At 35.6% G+C, this 12205-nt stretch overlaps 1 protein-coding gene across 1 annotated transcript in view; it reads left to right on the top strand.

The window, feature by feature from the left end:
• pth2ra (parathyroid hormone 2 receptor a) overlaps nucleotides 1-12205 on the top strand; it is a 100410-nt gene that overhangs the window by 20268 nt on the left and 67937 nt on the right. The window lies entirely within an intron of this gene.

Consider the following 12205-nt stretch of genomic DNA (forward strand, 5'->3'; position numbering starts at 1 on the left):
AAAATCAGTCCTATTGTTTCCATGGTTTTACCTTTTTGTTTTATGGCAGTGCCTGTGGGCTTGTACCTGCACAGAAAGAATAAAAAAATATATAGTTTTTTTTTTATTTACATTTTATTGACTATCAGAGTGTTTTATTTTGAAAAATGGTCAGATCATCGTCCATTTCCTTCCATCTGTATCTCTTTCCAACATTTCTCTTCATATCAGTTTTAAAGACTGATAAATTAAACTAATTTGACATGCTAACACTAACTACTGTAAAATGTGTTAAAAACAAATGTCTGTACAGCTTCTTTAAAAAAGGGGAAAATATCCAAATTGTGAGACGGGCAGATAAGACTCTGAGACTGCCAACAAAAAGAGAGCTGCATTCAAAAGAAAATGCTAAGGGTCCTACCTAAATTACGGGTTTATCGCAGCAGGTGATTCACATGCTCCGAGCCCACTCTTTGTAATAGCTGCGGCCTTAAAAGTATGTTTGAGATGACTTCACCTCTGCTAACAGAATATTCTGAGATTGCCACAAAGGCACTAAAAACCCTGATTCCATTTCTAAGAAACTATCTTTGTGAAACCGCGTTGTCCGCAACAAAAATAAAATTACGGAGCAGACTGGACATAAGGAATACATTTCAGGAGTGATTGCCTCCCATCATTAGATGGGACTGTCTTATCACAGAGAATCAAGCTCAGTGCTCTGCATTTTGCTGCACTGTTATTATTATGCTTTGTTTAGGTGTGTGATGGCTGGTTTGTGGAAAGTTGTCTTACATTAATTTGGTCTGTGTGCCCTGCGATGGATTGGCACCCTGTCTAGGGTGTACCCTGCCTTGTGCCTTTGTTTTAGGGAATGTAAACTTTATAGGCCTTACGCACTGATTGATCTAATTAAACACAAGGTAAAGCTCATCAGCTAATTTTATTTGACTTGGGATAAAAAAAAAAAATAAAGACCAAAATGGCAGGTATTGTCCATCACCACCACCAGTTTGGTAGAAGAGAATAGTGTCAAAGATTGTACTAGGGTGTCCAAAACCACTGGAACTGTATGCTTGTTTTCTCTTGGGGAATGCAGATATTATATATAGTGCAGAATTTATCAGGTCCAAATTGTCATTGCAGAACCCGAAGGCTCTTTCTGAGGAAGAACAGGTCCTCATTGCTTTGTGCTTCAGTGCATCTTGCACTTTCAACCCTGTTGTTGGTAACAATATACGGTTGGAGTGGACACACTGCAACTGTGAGTGATGTTGTGATACTGTAGCTGTGTCGATTGCATTAGCCAGACTGGTTATTCAGTTTATTTCATGTCCAGAAAATGACCTGATTGACCAAAACCAACATGGGGATCATGCTCAATACTATTGTGGTTATCAACTACAGTCACTCAACCAAAAGGGAAGGCACTGCATCAGCATCCAACTTGGGGATGGCACTGACCCCATCATTACAAACTGCATGATGTATTGGCCTGGGTCTTTTCATGCTGCTCATCTGAAGGAGAGTACTCTAATACAGAAAGTTCCTGTACAACCAATCAGGCAGAATAATATTAGAAGTCAGTGACTATCCACTCCTAGCATGGCTGATGACCCCTTTCCTTGCAAACACACCTGAGCAGGCACGCTTCATCTTTGCAAAACAAGACATGCAATTGAGCGAATAATTGGAAGAGGTGGTTGGCATGCCTTAAGTCATTGCAAATGGAACCACCAGGAACATAAAACTAACCTACATTGTCTTGTAGAATATTGTTACGCAATGTCACTGTCAGCGATGACGGCACAGTAAAGTGCTCTTTAGCCTGTAGAAGACACAGACAAACTTCTGCTGTTCACTCAGAATAAGGGACAGACAGGACATGCCGAGTGATGCAGTTGTTATAAACTACTTTTTTACAGGTTCATTAATTTTGTCATGGTGTTAAGTATGAAGTGATAAATGTAGCTAAATGTTAAGTTTTATGGCAGCCTATTTTGTGTGGAAAAATCTTCTTTTTTTTACTTTTTGGAAAGACGTAGGTTGCCTAAGGTTTACTTTATCCACACAGTAACAGTTTAACAGAACATTTGCATATGTGCATATCTATGTATTACTTGACCAATGTTTGTGGTATTTGATACATTTTTAAGTTTACTAAAAATATTAAAACAACACATAGTAAACATTTGATTCAGCTTAAAAGGATACAGGTTTATTTTCTCTATTATTTTTTCTTTAGAACAACCCATTTTCAAGATGTGATCCAATCTGATAACCGAAATACTATCGGATTACTTTTGAACAAATGGGCCTAGGTCCATAAGTTACAATAATTGAAGTAATAAATGTTTTTTTTTTTTATTTTATAAAATGTAGCCCAATTAGCTTAATATGGATTCAGCCTTTTGGTTGTTTTTACTTATTTTAAATTAATTTTATCTTTGAGGGCTGGAAATTTTCTATTTATTAATTACAGCCTTGATCGCCATCACTTCTCTAAAGGGACACCGGTGACTCAGTGGGTAAGACTCTTGGTGACTGATTGGATGTTTGGTGCTTTACAGCACTACCAAGCTGCCACTGTTGTGCCTCTGAGCAAGGCCATTAAACCCATTTACAACCAAGGTGCTCTATTATGGATGACCCGTTAAAAAAAAGGATTTCATGCTGCTGCTAGTAATTATTATTATTATTATTATTATTATTATTATTATTATTATTATTATTATTATATTTGTAATGTAATAATTGGTCATTTTCATTTGAAAAACTACTGGGTACTTCTGGGTGGAGTTACCAAGTTGCTGCGATAATTTGGCTCCAGTATCATTCTTGGAGGCATCAACAATGACCACAAATTAGAGTAAATGGTCTAGGTGGTAAAAAAAAAGAGCTCTTGTAAAATTCTCCTGTAATGTTTTGAGGGGTGTGGAGATCTCTGATACTGTAAGTGTTGATTTCCATTTAAAATAAAGGTTGAAAGTGTGGGCATGAAACCTAACCTGTGGATGAATCACTGGTAGAAATTGAAGCCCAGAAATCGAACCTCAGGGATCTTTCATGGTTTGGGGATTCATGGTCATCATGAATGTCACAGCATCCTCCTTTGCCTTGTCTATTTTAAATCCATGGTCATCTAGCTTATAGCCTATGAACTTACTGCACCACTACCTACCACTGGTAGGTTTAGTTTATTAAGGGCAAGAATATTTATTTTTTTATCTTGAACCCTTGAGTGTACATTAGTTTATTGCAGCTGGGAAACCTGATTTCAAATATAGTGCTTTTTGAAACCATCCAAATTTAGCTATAATCCCCTGCTACACTAATGCATCCCAGTGTTTCACTAGTGATTGGGTACCATCAAGTTGGAAAGTTTTCTCAGTACACTGAAGCCATGATCAACCTGCCTGACTACTTCATGTCTGAAATGCTGGTCTCCCAGGGACTCCTTTAATGGCCTAAACATGTGGAAATGGCTTGGAGTGCGATCAGTACTGTACGGAGGATGTAACTCCCAGCTGAGTTCCTGTAAAGTGCAAACGGTGTCCATAAATGATTATTTGTACAGTTTCCACTGACACATGTATCTCACCCACTAGTTGGCGACCAGTAATACGTCGATTTTTAAAGATCAGGCGTTCAATTTGCTGAATGTCCATGAGAACAACTTCAAAGGCCTCCAGCGGGGATCAACATTGGCCTTCATTAAAACATTTGCACCATTCAAAAGCTTTCATTTTTCATTGTGTTTGAGGTCTTCTGTAAATGTCAATCATTTTTATGCCTTCATTCACAAGAAATGTTATCACAAGTTCTGGTTTGACTTGAACACACCTGGTACCTTGAATACGTAATTTTAATTGGAATCAGTTAAACTAATTGTATTTATATACAAAACGGGAATCGAGCCTGGCCGCGAATCGAACCCGGCGACAGTGTTTAGGATAATTTACAAATGCTAAATGCATTTGCAATATTACTATAGTTTATTTGTGTTGAACAAAACGTCAGGTTGTCTTACAAACACACAAACTAAGGTTACAGGTACAGTATTAGTTAAAACCTGGTAGTTTAAAACTTGATTCTAGCTGTTACACAGAAACTGAAAACAGGCCGAGAGCTACGGAGCCATTATACCACAAGCAAAGTACATAAGATTAAGCAATAACACATTAGACAATGCATTTAGTTTCAACTAAATATGTATTTAATTTTATACTACCTAAAAAAAACATGAATTTTACCTTATGCCGATGAAAATAAAAATAATAACGAACAGTTTTTGAAAATACAAACTAACGCATGCAATGATGCAACGTTCAGGCTTAAATTCAAACTAAAAGCAGAGAACTGGGGAGCCAAACAGAAAGTCATATTCTGCCCGCATTCAGTTTCTGGTTGGCTGCCGTTGCCTCTACTCCAGTATCTGGTTGGCTGGAATAGTTGCAGAGTTACACCGCTGCTGCAGAGGGAGAGAGTGCAAACATAAATTATTTTCAGCATGCAAAAACGAGTCTAAAAGTGCGCGCGCATGAGAGTGTAGTGCACTAAATATAAGCATAAATAAGTACATATGAATAATTACATGTACATTTAACTGAAAATATACTGAGACTACCATATATTTAAATTTGTATTCTAGCCTATACTTTCTGTACTTTTGTAATCTAGCATATATATTTTTTTAAATATACCAAAAATACATTGTAAAAGAATGTTTAAATAAGTGTGCTTTGGAAATAAGCCCAACCCTTCACTTACAGTATATTTTCCAATAATATATTTTTGGAAAGTGTACTATAATACACTTTTTTTAACGTATGTTTAAAGCTTAATTCCAAAATTTGGTAAAGGATTGATGTTAGTATACTTTTACTATATTTGTTGATGGTACAACCTTTTGTTACTATATTTGCAATGTACTATCGAGGATTTTGTATTTTATAATACTAAAGTTTTTTTTTACTAGGGAAGGCATTAGTCAGTTACCTGATGGTTTGGTTTCAGAATGAAATGTTCTTATTTATGGCTGGTTATTATTTGCGTAATTGGAACAAGTAACAGAACAAAAAGAAAAAAATACCCATCAGCCCTAGCACATCTGAGCTGACATTTGTATCACTCCTCTTCTGGTGTTTGTCCTGTTTAATTCATCCCCTTGTTTGCCCAGTTCTTATTCATGTTCTCAGTGTTTGTTTTTTATGTTTCATCTATTAAATGGACACCTGCGTTTGCGACTGTCTCTGACTCTGACAATATGTGACACAGCAACAACACAATAGTGATGATGATGATGGTGATGATGTTAATGACCATGGCAATGACAATAAAGAAAAGGAAAAGATGATGATGGTGGTGGTGATGATGATGTATGGCAGTGTGAAACACATACTTTCAAATAGTTTTACATTTTAAATTGTATCTCTCACTCATGGTGAAATTCTAGGGGGCTTTAATGAAAGATATGCAGTGCCAGTTTTTAAAGTCTTTTAAAGAATTTTTAAAGGATTAATTTATCATTTATATATATATTTTTTAAATATTGGTGCAAAACATGTAGAAGCAAATTTAACTCAATCCTTCAATTACGTTTAAGTTATTTACCACCTGTAGTGGTTTCTGTAGTGCGTTAATTATTTTTATGATCCTTGCTTATAGTTTTATACAGACAGGAATGTACAAATGTGCAACAAGGTCACGGTTTATTTTTATGATGGCATATTGAAAGGAACGTAATAGAGCACTTCTTGTCCTCCACTCATTCTGTGTGGCTTCCTAAGGTACCAGCAGTACAAGGACACATAAATGAACATGACTGATTTTTTTTACGATGTTAACAAAATGTGCAGTTCACTGACCTCGTTAATTATTTTAGGAGATTATTCATTGCTGGCAAAGGAAGGTAGCATTAGGTGGCAACAATTGTGACATTTTATTATATATTTTTTTAATTAAAAATAAAAGGTAGATAACCAACCCTATCCCATAATTAACCAGGCTGTCAATAATGGAGCAGACTTTAAAAAAAAATAACAATAATTTTGCAACCTTTACTTTGGTCATGTCACATTGGTTTTTGTATTGGCAGTGCATAAACAGCCATCAGTAAAAAAAAAATGCAAGCAGATTCAATCAGAATCAGAATAATTTGCAATTTTCAATTCCGAATCATTTCAATTTATAACATGTCCACATAAACAGCACTGAAAGCTTTCAGATTCCCACAATGATAGTCAACAATGGAACTAAAAATTGTGCACTGCAAGATGTAAAATTTTCATCATTCGCAAAAATCGAGTCTAAAACAACTACATAGATGAAACCAGCAGACTTTTGAAATTACATTTTCAGGTCAAATATGATAAACATGTACCAATGGAACAGGAAGATAATGTATAAAAATAAAAAAGGAGAATTGTACGTGAGACATATTGGAAGGCCGAGTAGGGATGTTGGCAGCAGGCTGTACAAGAACTCTTAGCTGTGTGTTTCCTTGTGTGTAGAGACAGAACCCGATGTTTTCTTAAGGGCTGCGTCAATTCCCACAGACAGATGGATCTCTTCCGTAAGTTATTGGCTACAATTTATCCATCTCCACTGCCGTCATCAACGGACATATATGCTTTTGCCCCTCAAGAAGATAATGCCCATGAAATAAAATTCCATAGACACTAAAATTTTAATTTTAGCTTTAAGTTATGGAAGCTCATTAAGTACATTGACACAAATGAGAAAAAAGTGTGAAGAAGTGTGACATACTTAATTGCCATTGCAAGACCCTGGTTAAAACACGTTGTGCCATCACTCATTAGTGCCTTAGCCACATCTTTGGCCCCTAGTTTCAGGAGCCACTGGATGATTACCTGTCCTTGGTTGAAACGTTATTTGAGTATGTATGGCCCGGAAGGCTGGAGAACGTACAGTATGTAATTATATATGGTGAAAAGAAAGAATGCATGAGGCTCTAATTTCAGCATACTAACATGCTTGAAATGAAAGCTATGTGGCTAGTGGTACAGATCATTCTGTTCAGATGCATTAATGCAGACAGACAAGGCTATTCTGGTGCTGTACATGTACTGCCTAGCAGCATGCTGGGGTCCACAAATTGGCAAAGAGGTGCCTTAACTAGCCTAAACCACACAAGGCAGATGTTGATGGGTTTTTAAACAGATAATTCACGTTCACTAATCCACTGGCTGTGTGTCATGATACATTCACATACTGTATCTTTTGCTTCTTTTGGCTGCTCCCGTTAGGAGTCATCATAGCGGACCATTTGTCTCAATCTACAGTAACTCCTTCCTTTGTCACTACAGCCTTCTGCAAACTTCCTCTTGGGCCTTTCTCCTGACAGCTCCATCTCTAACATTCTTCTTTTGATATACCTTTCTCCTCACATACATCTCCACACAGATGGTCACATGCCCAGATCGTCTTAATCTGGCATCTCTACATTTGTTCCCAAACCATTCTACCTGCACTGTCTTTCTAATATACAGTACTCGTTCTTATCCCTGTCCATTCTTGTCTCTCCCAAAGCAAACTGCAGCATCTTTTAGCTTTGCCACCTCCAGCTCAGCTTGCTGTCTTTTTGTCAGTGGCAAAACTGTACAACATAAACTTTCATTTTCGTACTGTAAAACTTGCCAATAATAGACGGTCAGCTTTTACTCTATGCTGTCTTAGGTGAAAACAAGGAGAGTGTTGGGGTTTTTAAGCTACCCATAGGGTAGGCGTAGCATCCCAATTACCCCAAAGAAATAGCTGTGGTTTATTTAGAATTGTAAAATTTTATGTGTAAATACTATAATGCATAATTAGAAAAAAAAGGAAAAATAAAATTTTGTATTTTGATTTTCTTTTGTACCTGAAAACATAAATCCAACAAGGGTTGTCTGATGTATCCAATTAACAAAGCACACATTGAACTTTTAACCATACTTTCATACCGTGTTAGCTATAGTAGATTCAGCATTTTTTTTTGTAACTTAACATAAGTACAGCATTAACAATATTATAATGGACAACATTGCTGTGTTTTGTGTTGAAGCTGTCTAATGGTAAGTGCCTGATTTTTCCCCCTTCTGTTGCCTGATATAAATTTTATGCATTTGGTGGTTAAAGCACATTTGCTGATTTCTTATAGTTATCTCTATGCAATGCTCATTTATATAACATTAGGTCTCAGGAAACAGAACACTTGCTTACTGGCAGCATGAGTTTTTGATCTCTAAGTTCTAAAGCTAAAATGTTCATAAAAATGTGTGTGTGCGTGTGGTTGTGCGTGGCTTGATGCTAGAAGCTCTGGTTGAGGCATACTCATTTTTCAGTCAATGTTTATATTAAACAGGTGTGTTTACATGGGCTGGCTTGTGAACCTTGATCTTTATAATATGAGGTGAATATCTTGCCTTGTGTTTAACACAGAGTGGCATTGTAAATGTCAACGATCAGAGTGGTCCTGCATATATAATTATGCATGTGCATGTATGTCAGTGGTGCTGCAATAGAAATTAAACTGTTCAGACCTTCACATTACTAAGCAACACCATAGCACCAGCAAAAACAAATCTCTGGCACCACTTCTCAATGTAAACTGTCATTTATATATTCTGGTACTTTTCTATTTTAAGCCCTTATTTCTTAGTGCAAAAAAACAAACAAACAAAAAAATTCACACAAACACTCATAAGCATGTTTTTAAAAATGTACAACGCCATCTCTTAAATGTTAAAGTTTTACCTGTTACCTTTAAGTGCACGTCATGAAGGAGTATATATGTAAGAATATATACAGTATATAGGATTACATCTTGAGTTTAGTTTTTTTACAGTATGTATGTATATATATATATATATATGTGGGTCAATGATGTGACGCCCCCTTTTTCTGTCCGGGTTAATTTTATTTTGCAGAAAAAACTAAAAAATACATAAAAATTTCTTATCTACTTGTTATACCTTCTTTACCTACTAAACCACTCTAACTTCTCCAAATGTTTAAGTTTTTCATCATTTTTCTGCTATCCGAAGTGCTAAAACACCATATGGGGCGACCGTCCGGCCTTGACTTTAGTTAGGACAACTGGTTTAAAAACACTTTAAATCAACTTAAATATATCCCTTTTCCTAGTTGGCATAATTTTAAACATGTTTTACATCCATTGACAAAACTATAAAGCATTTGCTCATATATTTCTATCATGATATACAAACGAATGTTGCATGAATTATGTTGATTCTATCCATTTCATCCGGGGCGACCATCAACAAACCACAATTTTGGGACCTTTATTTTAAAAAACATCTCAAGGATGGGATACTGCATCAGCCAGACACAAGTGAAGACCCCCTGGAAACAACTGTACAGTAAATCAGTCTCTCTCATATAGTAAGAAACAGCTGTTTTTTAACGGCTGTGATGTCGTAGTCACGTTTGGTCATCATGTGGGGCGACCACCCCAAAACTGTGAATTATAATTTTTTTCCACAAATCTATATTTTGATGATAAATTTGATAGTGCTTTGTCACTAGAAGAAGCTTGTTTGGTTTCTGAGGCTAACTGTTAGCCTGTTATACCTGAGTAAACTTGAAAACATCATATGGGGCGACCGAGTATCATGTGGGGCGACCACTGCTAAATGTTTTAAATGATAGATATATGTCCTATATTTGTAGTTTTTATATTCTATACATTAATTATATACATAGAGTTAATTGTTTAAGTATAATTATTTGTATATTTTATCTTTTTTTTTTTCTAAATTCAGCCATTTTCCATTCCTTTTATAGGGATAAACATTTATTTTAACTGGATAATGAAGGAGACTCTGATATTATAGAATAAACTTGTGAAATAATGGTTCTCATAAAATGAAAGGGCACTAAAGTTTATCTTTCTTCATCAGTTTATCTACTTACTGATATGAGTTTAACTAGTCTTAATGATACATAAAAATGTGAATTCTGAGATATATTACGGTCGCCCCAGATGACTTTTTTAAGGCTATGTATTATTAACTTAAGTGTAAAAACACTAAAATGAAATTTTTTTTACTTTTCTTTATAAAGGCATGTGTACACTACATTCCAAATGTTTAGAAAATGGCCAAACATATCCATATTTTTGGTATTTTAAAATTGGCCTATTAAAAAGTCATATCCGTCAATGACCCATATATATAGTGTGTATATGCCTGTGTGTACAGTATGTTTGCATGCATGTGTGATTTATGGCAGAGAGCCTAAAGTTTTGCTAAGGATACAAATAACCTATATCGCACTTCATGATAAGTAATCTGTGTATTTAATTTAGGTTACAGTTGTAATCCTTTTTTTTTTGTATTTAAATTCCATAAACCTAATGCAAATTCTTGTATAATTAGGGAATTCAAAAGTCTCAATTGAACAGATGTGGTAAGTGTAACCAGCTATAGCAAATGAGTGGAACAGCTTTGTGAACATATGTATTTTATGCCTCCTGTACACAAAGCACTTACCCATCTCAAGTATTGTGAAATTATCTGCCTACTTCTTTTAAAAAGATTACTGTAAAATGCATCATGGCTTTAAAACTTGAAAAAAAAGCAGCAAAAGGTAAAACAGATGTACCAATTTGAAAGTAAAACCGAAGTTTACACTACAGTAGCCCTCAAAGTTGTGTTAACTACATAATTATTGAACTTATTTACAAATTTCTTGAAAATGTTTAAATATTGTAAATAAGTTAATTGTGTTTTGTAATTTAGTTTAAAAGCGAAACTCTCTATGTACTTTAGATCCAGTACATATAAAGTGTCTCAAAATATTTAAATATTTAATTTTGAGTAAATTACTATTCATATAGTATAAATACAATGTATATCTTAATCTAGTTCAGTAGATGCATCGGAAGATTGCTGCCTTGACAGTTGTCCAGAAAAACATTGACATCCTGCACAAGCAAAGCTGATTCAGCTCTCAAGCAAAGATTGTCATGAGCTGACTCAAGGACTTGGGAGGGCTTCATAAGAAGTGAAGTGAGGCTAGAGACACACAGAGGTCTTCATAAAATGGGCTACAACTGTTGCATTCCAAGTATTAACCCTGTCCTGGACCAGAGAAAATGTCAGAATTGTTTGCTCAGTGGTCCTTGTTTCAGATGAAAGTAAATGTTGCATTTCATTTGTAAATCAAAGTCCCAGAGTCTGGATGAAAAGTGGAGAGGCACAGAATCCAAGTTGTTTAAAATCCAGCGTGAATTTTCCACAAGTATAATTTGGGGTGCCATGTCATCTGCTGTTTTTGGCCTATTGTCTTTTATCCAAAAGTCTACTGTATATACAAAAAGATTTTAGAACACTTCATGCTTCCATCTCGGCTTTTTGGAGATGTAGATTTGCATTTACAGCATTTGGCAGACAGCCTTATCCAGAGTTACTTAAATTTTTTTCGTCTCATTATACATCTAAGCACTTGAGGGATGAGGGCCTTGATCAACAGCCTAATGTTGCAACTTGGTGGTGCTCGGGTTTGAACCTGGGACCTTCTGAGAAGTAGTCCAAGACCTTAACTACTGAGCTATCCCTGTCCATTTTTCTTAGCACCTGCCCATTGTGACTAGTGACTGGCTAGCCAACTAACCTGAACCCCAAATTAATCTATTGTCAAGAGGATGGTGATAAACATTTGGCCCAACAATACAGATAAGGTGAAAGCTGCGATAAAAGCAACTTGGGCCCATATTTACTAAGAGTAGGAAATCGCTCCTAAGCAGCCAAAAAATTTTAGAATAAGAAAACAAGGAAAACAAAATCAAAGCCAAAAATTAGTACAGCTCTGAAGGAAGAAAATGGTGTTTAGGCAGAGATGTGCGCGGAGGAGAGACTTTTTAGTAACATTAAGTGACACATGTTTGGACAAACATGAAAAACTTTTCTTTTTCCAATGTTGAACTTTTATATCCAACTCTGAGCTAGGAATATTTCCTAATTTCGTACCAGAACATGGAAGTGTGCTGGTATGACAATAAAGAATCCTTAAATCCTTGAATATTTTCAATTCTAAATAAACCTTAAGCACGATTCCTACGAGTGATTCTAAAATGCTTAGTAAAAACAGGTCCTGGTCTTCAGTAACGCCTCAGCAGTTCCACAGGCTGATTGCCTCTAGGCCACGCCTCAAATAATTTATAATTTATATATAATAAATAAACATTATTTTTCAGGATTTCTTT

This window comes from Clarias gariepinus, chromosome 5 (assembly GCF_024256425.1).
Source record: "Clarias gariepinus isolate MV-2021 ecotype Netherlands chromosome 5, CGAR_prim_01v2, whole genome shotgun sequence".
Classification (NCBI taxonomy): Eukaryota; Metazoa; Chordata; class Actinopteri; order Siluriformes; family Clariidae; genus Clarias; species Clarias gariepinus.